We start from the raw sequence: 11,991 nt of genomic DNA on the forward strand, positions 1-11,991 counted from the left end.
TCTGGGTTCCAGGCAGCTCCTGGAACACGAGCTTTCCTGAAGACTTCGTCAGGGGAGCAAACCAGAGACTGAGTGGCTGTCATGTAAAGACTTGGAGCTAATGTGTCACTTCCCATCCCTCAGATGTGCAGGCTTGCCTGGTGTAGATCCTGCTGCCGTGAAGTCTCCTGGAACACACATGTAGTCCTAACAGCACTGCCATCTGCTGCCCGTCTCTCCAGTTCCCAAATGGTGCTCGGAGACATCTGCATTTGCTCAGAGCTTGGGGAGACCTGAGTGCCCTGTGGGGTCATGGGATGCATCAAAGGGAGCCTTTGTCATTTATCAGAGGTGCTGTGACCCAGGGTTGTGTGAGAAAGTCTCCCACCCGCTGTGTTCCTTGACTCTGTGCCTCCTGCCAGCCTATTGGAAGGCTGCTTGGTGTTCATTCTGTGCCCTTGTGTAGTAGACTATCCCGCCCGGTTGCTGTGGTGCTATCCTTCCCTGTCTTCAGGGAGGTTTGGGGGACCCAGGAAGGAGGAGGACTGGAGAAATGGCGTGAGGAAACCGGCCCCAGGCCCTGAACTAAGAGTTCCCTACTGGTGTTCTGTGGCTTGAGAATCCACTGAGAGTAGATTTTTTTTTCCACATAGCTGTGGACCAAGGAAGTTGGATACCATATAGCGATGGGGGCAGGACTTTAACTTAAACCTTTGGCCACTCAACCATCCAAATAAAGAATTTCTTCTGTGAACCAGGCTGTAACTTCAGATCTAGGGATTATAGCCATCCATGTTGATACTGCTATAATATCCCCCCACAGTCAGTAGCCTCCAGGGCCCTCGGATTGATCTTATCCCAGGAAAAGTCTACCTGGTGCCCTAAACCCTGTCCAGTTAATTGACCCAGCCACCTCCATCGTTCATGTAGGCCTCCCGAAGGTCTTGAGAGAATCTGATTTGGAATCTGACTTGTTCTAGAGATGGTCATTCTAGCTGCTGAGTGGAGAGCTGCAGGGGCCAGTGTCTCCGGGGTCATCCCTTTGGGATATATCTCCGTGTATTAACTTCTGAGTTTATGAGCAAGTGGGTGAGAGTGCTAAAGGTCAGGTGTCCTTTTCTTGCTCGGGTTCATGAGCTAGAGGCGTTTCCACGAGCTTCTCCTAGGCCTCTGGTCCTTGGGAATGATGGGAAAGGGAGCTCCGGCCTTGGAGACTGATGCAGATAGGCCGGACCAAGTAGCCACAGCTCCAGTTCCCTGCAGCTTTCTCTCCTGGGCACCTGCCCCTCGCCAGCTATGAGAGGCTCTTCTCGGCTCCTAGGTGCTCAGCTTTCCACTTCCCAACCATGGCCACCACAACAGCTTCCCCAGAATTGTATGCAGCCCAGTGTGTCAGAATTAGTAAATATTACTAGGTAAGGAAATGAAGAGGAAGTCATGTATGGGCTGACCCGCGTGAGCCCTCGCCTTATAAGACCTCTTTGTCTAGAGTCAGGAGTCCCTACCAGCTCATCTGTGGAACCCTAGGGAGGCTTCCCTTGAAAATCGTGAGTTAGAGAGTTATAGCGGGCATCTGGGAATGCCCCAGACACGAGCGCTGCCAGCCTGGAGTATGAAAAGACTGAGAAATGAACATCTGGTCTGTATAACTTTTGAGGTTTTCCAGTTTGTCTGAAGTAGCCAGGCTAGCCTTGAACTGCTGGTCCTCCTGCCTCCACCTCCCTAGACCTGGGGTGAAAGGCGTGTGCCGCCACATTCAGTTTCATCCATGTTACTGTGTATGTGAGGGGACAGGGTCACAGGCTAGCCTCAAACTCAGATCCGCCTGCCTCCACCTGTGTGCTAGGATTAAAGGTGTGTGCCGCCGCCACCACCTGTGAAAAGGTGTTTGTTTGTTTGTTTGTTTTTTAATGCTATCTAGTAACCCTTTGAATCAGTTACAGCCGAGCCTTTCTACAGTTGAACAGTTGTGTTTCTCCTTGAAGGTCATTCCAAATAAAGCTGCTGTCAATTTGATCTGTGCACTTCTTCAGTCAGAAGTGGGATGATGAGATAGGCAGTTTTTAGCCAAAGTGGTTCTGATGTCCGTCCCCCACTCATGAACGGCCCCAACTGTCCACTTCTTCTCTGTACTAAGTGTTTTCTGATGGAAGCAGGAAGATTCACTCGGAGGTCCCAGTCTTCTAATCAAGGACATTCCACTTCCATCATTTAAAAAGAAGTCTTTCTGTATAGCCCTGGCTGTTCTGGAACTGGTGTAGACCAGGCTGACCTCAAACTCACATCCACATGCCTCTGCTTCCTGCATGCTGGGATTAGAGGCCTGAGTCACCATAGCCAGCCAGCTTTCAGCATTCTTTGTAAGACTGTTGAGTCAGCAGCCTTGAATGATCTCAGGTGTCGGTGCGCAGGACCACGTACAGCAGGTGAGCATCAGAGAGTAACCCAGGAAGGTCGCACAGAGGCATGGGCCCCAGACAGGCAGTCTAGGGCAATGCAGAGAACTCGCACTCTGGAATCTGGCCACCAGGGCTCTGCCAGCTCTGCCTCCACAAAGCTCTGTGATCTCGATTAGTTAGCTCCCATCCCAAACCCCGTCTGTGAAACAGTGCCTACCTCAGAGCCTCTGCTTGTGCCAAGCCTGAACTATAGAGAAAGACCATCCATCCTTGTTTAGCACTGTACATAGATGCTGCTTTGAGTCTAGGATAACCATTATGAAAATGGGCCGGCTTTGCCATGCAATGACCCATGCTGGCCACTAGGTGGAAGGCACACCTTTTGTTTTATTTATTTTTTTCCCCTTGTTCAGGGAACTTCAACTCCAGAACCTTAGTGTTTGATTTAACACCAAAGAGAATTGGGTGGTCTTCTCTTAAGTCTCTGTGTTTGATATTTCACTTAACCCTCAAGATAGCTGGGAAAAGATCCAGTTTCACAGGAAAAACATGAGCCATGTCTCAGGGGATCTTACACAACCAAGCAACCTTGGAAACATCTGGCCCCAAGCTCCCAACTATGTTTTTTTTTTTAATTTATTTGTTATGTATATAGTGTTCTGGAGACCAGATCTCATTATAGATGGGTGTGAGCCATCATGTGGTTGCTGGGAATTGAACTCAGGACCTCTGGAACAGCAGTCAGTTCTCTTAACCTCTGAGCCATCTCTCCAGCCCCCCAACTATGTTTTTTTAATATTGTTTTTATTTATTACTATTTTATGGTTGCTTGGGCACATATGGAGGCCAGAGGACAACTTACAGTACTTCTGTGAGATTCTGAGATTAAGCTCAGGTTAGTGGTATTTTGAACTCCCTGAACCGACTGGCCGGCTCCCAACTTTTTCTGTACTTCCCAGACCACCTCACCTTCCATATCACTCTTCTGAAAGGCTGCAGAACTGGCCACCTGCCTAGGGGTAATCTGGTGTTTGGCTGGCTTGGGACCCTTCCTTATTTTAGTTTATGATAGGGTCTCGTGCAACCTGGGCTGACCTCCAGCTTCTATGTAGCTAAGGGTAACCTTAAACTCCTGATCCTGTCACTACCTCCCAAGTGCCAGGGTAATGGATGCATGACACCACACTCTGTATTATTTGAGATGGTATCACTATGTAGCCCAGGCTGGCCTTGAATTTACTATGTAGCCCATGTTGGCTTCAACTTCACAGCAATCCTCCTGCCTCCCGAGTACTGGAATTCCAGTACTGAGCCACCACATGACATTCACATCCTTTTGTTCTTTTACCCAGGATGCATTTCTGCTTCATTCTTATACCCAGTGGTCCAAAGGAAGGGCTCCCACTCTATTCCAGAGGGTGAAGCTGTGATCCAGCCTAGGTAACCAGAACATGAATTTGGAGCTGTTAGTGACTACCTTTGCCGATGTCTAAGGAAAATCTGCCTGAGAATTAAACCAGCACAAAGGAAACCAGCTAGGAAGTGAGAAGAAACATTGCCGATTCTTCTCTGTCGTGTAGGAGACACTCTGGCTCCCAACCATGCATCTGGGGATAGGAGTAAGGGGCAAGGTGGGGGACGGAAAAGAGAAAGAGGATGGTTGGAAGAAGGCAGATGACGGCCTAATGCAGCTGGTCTTGTCAGCCTGGAGGCCTCTACTGTGCTTAAATATAAAAATAGCATTGGCCCCCAAGGCTAACTTGGCTACTCTTGCATGTGGCCAGATGCCTCGTGTCCCCTTTAAGCCCTGCCCTTAATATACTGTGTCAGGACAATCTGTTCAATGGCCTGTTTGGGCTTTTGTTTTATTTTTTAGTCTGTTTCTCCCTGTGCAGCCCAGGCTGGTCTGGACCTCATGATCCTCCTGCCTCAGGCTCCCAAGTGCACACCACCATGGCTGACTCCTAGAAGCTGCTCCCTATGGGCAGTAATTGGGTCATACCACATTGGATCCCTGATGCATAGCAGAGAAGCATGTTTTCCTTGGGGGGGGGGAGTGCAATTGTTAAGGCTTTTTTGTTTGTTTTAGGGGAGGTTTGCTCATTTGTTTTTTGTTGTTGTTGTGTTTTGTTTTGGGAAGGGGTGAGACAGGATCTCACTATGTGGCCAGGCTGTCCTCGAACTTCTAGAGATCGTCCTGCCTCTGCCTCCTGAGTTCTGAGATAAAGGCATGCACCTTTTTTGGTTCGGTTTGCTTTTGTAGTGCTGGGGCTTAGACCCAGGAACTTTAGCATGCAAGACAAGCGCTCCGCCACTGAGCCACTTCCCCATCGAGAACCAAGACTTCTTAAAGGAGATGAGCCTCTAGTGGTCATAAAGATCAAAGGAGCCAGGTTTCAGGGGTAAGAGGAGGGTTGTAGGGTAGAGTGGGTTGTTTCAGTGATTCTTCCCATGGATCTTTGCCCCTCCGTGTTTTTTTACACTTGACTTCCAAGGCTGGGATGTAGGAGTCCTTACAACCTCCCTCCTGCCACAGAGAGAGTCTGGGTTGAGCTGTAAGAAGATGAACAATCACGTGATGAGAAAGTTGCATTTCATACAACTGGCATTCTATAAATTCTATCAATGTGTTTTGTTGTCGTTTTGTTTCTTATGGTATTGGGGGCTGAACCTGAACTTTGTTCACGCTAGGCAAATGCTTTACCACCGAATTAATAACCCTAGCCCGAGGAGGTCGTCTTGGACCCCCAACACAGACAAGTCGCACTTTAAGCAGCCCTGATGCGATCCAGAACTCTGAAGCTGAGCCTAGCTAATCCACAGAATGGCACAGGAAACACAATTCTCTAAAGTCACTGTCGTAGTCAGGGTTTCTTTCGCTGCAGTGAAACACTGGGACCGAAAGTGACCTGAAGCGGAAAGGGTTGATTTCATCTTACATTTCCAGGAACACTGAAGGCAGCCAGGGCAGGAACTCAAGCAGACCAAGAATCTAGAGGCAAGAACTGAAGCGGACTCCATAGCTGAGCGCTGCTCACTGGCTTGCTCTCATGACTTGCTCCAGCCTGCTTTACTATAGAACCCAGGACCACCACCCACTGCAGCCCGATATTATGGAGTCAATTTTTTTGTTTGTTCATTTTCAAGATAGGGTTTCTCTGTGTAGCTCTGGCTGTCCTGGTACTCACTCAGTAGACCAGGCTGGCCTCAGACTCAGAGATCTGCCTGCTCTGCCTCCTGAGTGCTGGGATTAAAGATGTGTGTCCCCACCACTCTGCCGGGTACCAGTTTCTTGAGGTTTCTTACTCTCAGACGACTATAGCTTGTGTCAAATTGACGTAAAACCAGCCAATGTGGTCACTAAGTTTGGGAACGGCTTATTATTAATGAGAGGCCCAGACATCAACAGGTGAAGCAAGCTCCAGCTACTTCCTATGGTAGGATTTCTCTTGAAGGAGCCCCACCCCCAGTTTATGTGGTCTGTAGAAGGATGGCCTTTGGAAAATATTTCTAAGTGAGAAGGTTTTGGGCCTAGAGCTGTTAGAGACTCTTCGTCACTTTTCTGGAGTTCCTCCCCGATTCCCCATAGCAAAGCTGTAAGGAAGAAAACCGAAAATGAGTCTGCAGCGGCTGGAGGGGTGGGTGGAGTCTGCAGCGGCAGGAGGGGTGGGTGGAGACGGGTCTCATTATTCAGCCCTGGTTGGCCTGGAGCTCTTGTGGAGACCTGCTTGAAACTTGTGATGATCCTTCTGCCTCTACTTCCTGAGTGCTGGGATTACAGAGGTGCACCACCACACCCAACTAGAGGATGCATCTGCCCCACGCTGTTGGGCTCCTGGGATCCAGCTCAGCACTCCTTGAATCCTGAGCCACAGCCGTACACTAAAACTCCTGGGCCGAGACTTGCACTGTTTCCGGGAGCAGGTGTGAGTTGGAGCATCCCTTACTTGTAGCTGAGAGTTTGATAGGGCTTTAGCAGCTTCAGGCGAGGCACAAAGGAGGAGGTCTAAGAAGTTTGGAAAGGAGAATTTCTTTTACCTCAGCCCTGCTGTATGCCAAGGTCCTGAAACAGGACCTCGAAGTCCCGTGGTTACAGGTGTAATAAAGTACTATAAAGGAAGGTCCCAGTGTGACCAGAGCATGTGACAGAAGATAATGCTCACTCCGGGCTGGAACAGGCTCAATCTCCCTGAGGAATTCTTTTTTCTGGGGATGTGGATCAAACCCAAGGCCTTGTGCATGCAGGCCTCTGTTCTGACGCTGAGCTATGCCCCAGCCCAGGCAGTGACGGTTAAACTGGTGTTGGGGTGTAGCAGTTGGTGAACTGCTGACTGAGCACAAACAAGGCTCTGGGTTCAATTGCCAGTCTCACATAAACCTATACAAGCCTATAATGCAAGCATTTGGGAGGCAGAGGCAGGAAGATCTGAAGGCCAAGACACACAGTGAATATGAGGCCAGGTTAGACTTGATACCTTGTCTCAAGAAATAAAGCAAAATGAAACAAAATAAGATACAACAAACTGGGTCATGCATGTAAATGTCTTTAATCGCAGCACTCATGAGGCTGAGACAGGAGGATCATGAGTTCAAGACCAGCCTGAGCCATGTTGTACGTTCTAGACTAGCCGGAAGTTGTTAGTGAGAGCCTATCTCAATTAACTTAATTAAGAATGGATACATTGGGGATGTCGTTGAGTGGCTAAGAGCCACTTTGCATGTACAAGGCCCTGGCTCCATTCCCAGTACAACAAACGGTTGGAGAGCTAAATTTAGGGGTTAGTCAGTGCGTGAGTAGTAGATGGGGAAAAAGGATGGGAAATTCCAGACAGAACAGCACATGCCGAGGACTCTAGACAAGAAGGTGCTTGTCTCCAGAGGAAGCAGAATGTGCTTCCAGATAAAGAGAGGCTCATGGGAATCAAGTCCCTCAGGATGTAGCAGCCAAGACCAAAGCAGTCAAGGCCTGATGGCCAAGTTTAGATTCCAGGAATCCTTGTACAAGTCTAAAGGAGTGGCATAAGGACTGACACCCAGGGGCTGGAGAGATGGCTCAGTGGTTAAGAGCACCGCCTGCTCTTCCAAAGGTCCTGAGTTCAATCCCCAGCAACCATATGGTGGCTCACAAACATCTGTAATGAGGTCTGTGCCCTCTTCTGGCCTGCAGGCAGAGTACTGAGAATACTGTATACATAATAAATAAATAAAATCTTAAAAAAAAAAAAAAAGAACTGACACCCAGATCTCCTCTGATCTTCACTCATGTGCCATGGAACACACTCTGCCATGCACACACAAAATTAACTATAAACACATTTTTAGAAGACAAAAGCAGGGTCAAGGCCACCAGCATGGTCTACAAAGTGAGTTCCAGGACAGCCAGAGCTGTACAAGAAACCTTGTCTTGGATAAACAAAAAATAAAGAAGAGGAGGAGGAGAAGAAGAAGAAGAAGGCAGTATGCCACAGGAACAAACCAAGAACTTTAAGTTCAGGCAACAGGTGCGCTGAGGAGCGCAGTTCAGGCTGCATGACCAGAATCCTAAATGTCTCGTGATGAATGTAACTGTCTTCTTGGCCAATGAACCACCATCTCAGGGAATTCAACTCACCTCCTTTGCAAAAGAATTGTCCCAGCTGGCCTTGATGACTATCACCTCACCTTGTGGTGGGGTGGCAGGTGTCACAAGACCCTCACCTGAGTATCCAGACACTCCCTACTCCTATTATGTGCAACTCTGCTTTAATTGCACGAGGTTTAGTAAAGAAGCCCAGTAAACTCATTGGTTCCCCAGAGTAAATGTTGGTGGAATTTGTAGGCCCATATTTCTGTATGGTGTACCAGCCAGGCATAAAAGCCATAGGCCCGATCTGAGCTGATCACGTAGCTCTGCAGACAAGCTGTCTCTGTGAAACAATAGCAAGGATTTCTTGGTAATTTGGAGGAAGTCTTATAGAGATGCTAATTCATGGCCTACATGACAGCTAGCATACAGGTAGATGCGGACGTGACAGAAGGCCATTCACCTGGTTACCTAGGATACGAGTCTAATGTATTTCCCGCTCTATTGATGTGATGGTATATAAGCTGTTTGGATAATGAACGTGGGAGATCGTCAGGAGGAAAGACCCTGAGATGCCCTTCCACCATGATCACATAAGCTGTGTCTGATTGTTCCTCGTGACTCTGTACCACTCCCAGTTAGGGAAGATAACTATCTATGTTGGACCCGCACGGGCTTCGACAGGAATTGTGCCTCAGTTTGTCTTTGGGGCCTGAGAAGGAAGGGGAGAGAATGTTTACGTCTCCCCCTGGAAAGAAATTTTAGAAACACTTCACGTTGCCTAGCATTGGTGGCACACGCCTTTAATCCCAGCACTCAAGAGGCAGAGGCAGGTGGATTTCTGTGAGTTCGAGGCCAGCCTGTTCTGCAGAATGAGTGAGTTACAGACCAGCCAAGGATACAGAGAAACTCTGTCATGGGGGGGAAAAAAGAAAAGAAAGAAGAAAAAAAACACTTCATATCACAGAATAGCTCCAGGATGGACAGCTCTGCCCCCACCAACGCTCTCCCTCCATCCCCCCCCCTCCTTTCCTCTGAGATGGTACCCAAGGCTGGCAGGTTAGACTCAGATTCATGAGAAGCTTTCTTTATCAGCCTCGCAAGTACTCAGCTCTTGATTAGCAATCGAGCCATGGTGCCTAGTTGCTTGGCTTTTATTTTCTTTTGGGGTGCTGGGGCTCCATCTTAGGCCTCAGCTACATCTCAGTCCCCCAATTTTTTATGTCTCTCTTTTCAATCTCCATCTTGTATTGACTGTTGACTCACTTCTATCAGATAGAATATGGCAGAAACAACCAAACTGCCTGAAATGGACAAGGCAAGGACTCAGATGCTAAGAGCATCCGTTGTTCTTCTAAAGGACCTGAGTTTGGTCCAGCACCCACATGGTGGCCCGCAATCATCTGCAACTTCAGATCCCAAGTTCCAGGGGATCTGACACCTGACATCCCTAGGCACATACGATACACACACAAACATGTGGACAAAACACTCATATAGATAGAAAATAAAGTACTTACATCTAAATAACTGTTTTAAATGGCCAGAGTGTGGTTCCCGAAGCGTGTCAGAGCAGATACTGCACCAGCCACCTTCCCTCTTGGACTTGGATTCAGTGTAGGCGGAGTCAACAGAGTGTAGTGAGGACCCTCAGCTGGCCCGATAGAAAAGCTCTCAAGCAGAAAATTGGAGATCCCTACCAGTAACCAAGATTCTTACCAGGCAGTGGTGGTGCATGCTTTTAATCCCAGCATTCCAAAGGCAGAGACAGGCAGATCTCCATGAGATGAAGGCCAGCCTGTTGAGTAAGTTTCAGGACAGCTGGGGTTACACAGAGAAACTCTGTCTTAAGAGAGAGAGGGAGGGATGGAAGGAGGGGGGGAGAGATTTTTTTAGTGGAGTAAGACTCCTACTACTAGCCCATCTGTGAATTTTCTTGTAAAACCCAGTTTTAGAAAAGAGTACTGGGAAGTCCAATTTGGCAAGAATACCCTGTCTGATCACCCTTGACATCCGCCTGGGCTCCACCCCCTACCCACTTGCTACCCATCCCAAGCCCAGGGGTCTGACCCACACAGTGCCCACCCTGACCCCAGGGGTCTGATCAACATGGAGTGTTCTCTCCAAGAATCATGCTAGGTCAGTTAGGCAGGAGCCCCCTGACCCCTGATGTTTCCTCTTGATCATTTTCTGCCCACTGAGCCCACAGGTTCTTGGCTCTAAGACCTCACTTGTCCATGCTGCATTTAGAATTGTCCCATCTCTGTCCCCCACTAAAAGACCCAGGACAGTAGCAGCCCCTGTCCCTATCACAATGGTCCTAAGTAAGGTCTTCCTCATTAATCTGTACCGAATATATCTGCCTTGGGTTTGATTTGGTTGATTGATTTGGCTAGGGTTTTGCCCGTTTATTTTGTGTTATTTCACTTTGCTTTGAGACAGTCTCATGCAGCCTAGGCTGGCCCCAGCTTCACACCTGGGAGACAGAGACAGGAGGATCAGAAGTTCAAGGTCATCGTCCAGTACTGTACTCAAGGTCGACCTGGGCTAAGGGAGACCTTGTCTTCAAATAAAGTATCATGGGAAAACATGTTTCCTCTTCCTTTTCTTCTTTCCCCACCACACATGGCGCCGTGAGCTCCTCTGCGGCCTTCTTCCGACCAGTCTGCAGACATCCCAGTGACACCTTATGTTTCCCAGCTGCCCAAAGCTCCAGACAGGCCCTCCAGAGTCCATCGGAGGGGTTCACACCCTAGTGCCTCTGCACCTTCTGCTCGTCTGCCTTGCCGTGTCCTTCCTCTGTGATGTCTGTCTGTCTGTCTGTCTGTCTCTCTCTCTCTCTCCCACTTTGCAGATGTCGCACCAGATACCTGTAATTCATCCTAACTTTCCTGAGATGGTCCCTCTTAAGCCTCCTGACCATTTCTGACTACACTATCCATGCCCAAGGCTCTCTCTAGAAACAGCCCCTCAGTTCTCTGCAGCTGCCCTGGTCCTCCTGTGCTTACAGTCCATGGAAGTCTTTGTAGATTCTCCTTGTCTGTTGCAGAGTATATGTGCCCCAAACCAGCCACATGTGGTGGCTCCCGCCTGTAATCCCAGCACTCGGGAATTGAGACAGGTGGATCAACAGGAGGCTAAGCTGGATTACAGAGTTCCAGGCCAGGCTGGACTACACAGTGAGAACACATCTTTTTAAAAAGGAAGGGTGACTGGAGAGATGATTCTGCAGTTAAGAGCACTTGCTGGGTTTAATTCTTAGCACGCACATGACCATCAGCCATCTGTAACTCTAGTTCCAGAGGATCCTATGCCCTCTTCTGGCCTCCCTGGCACCAGGTATGCATATGGTGCAATATATAGGTGCAAGCAAAACACCCATACACGTAAATAAATATTTTTGTTTTGTGTTTCTTTTGTTTTTTGGGACAGTGTCTCACCATGTAACCCTGACCTACTCCCATCTGACCTGGGACTCACAGAGATCCTCCTGCCTCTTCCTCTCAAGTGCTGGGATTAAAGACATGTGCTACCACACCAGGATAAATCTTTAAAATAAATAAATCAATAGATAGGTAAATAGATAGACAGACAGACAGATAGATGGGAGGAAGCAGGATGGCTCAGGCGATAAAGGCACTGGCTGCCAGGCCTGATGACTTGCATTCGATCCCCAGAACCCACATAAAGGTGGAAGGAGAGAACAGACTCCACAGAGCTGTCTCTGGCCCCCACAGACATACCGTTCCCAAGTTCCCCCAATAATAATAAATTTAATTTAACTTATAAAGGAATAGTCTATCTCTTGGGCTATTGTGGTTTACTTTAAATGCACATAAGCATAAATCCCAAGTATGAGAACCATCTGGGCTCTGCACTGGGGCTAATTAAGGCTCCCTGGGGAGCTGTAAATGTGGGCGCCTAGAGCTGCTTGGGAGAGCATCCTATGAAGGAGGCCAGCATAGAAAACAAAAGGGCAAAGAGATGGGTGTGCCCGGACTCAGAATATCTGAAACCAAAAATACTTAGTCCTCTCTCTCTCTCTCTCTC

This window comes from Microtus ochrogaster, chromosome 16 (genome assembly GCF_000317375.1).
Source record: "Microtus ochrogaster isolate Prairie Vole_2 chromosome 16, MicOch1.0, whole genome shotgun sequence".
NCBI lineage: Eukaryota > Metazoa > Chordata > Mammalia > Rodentia > Cricetidae > Microtus > Microtus ochrogaster.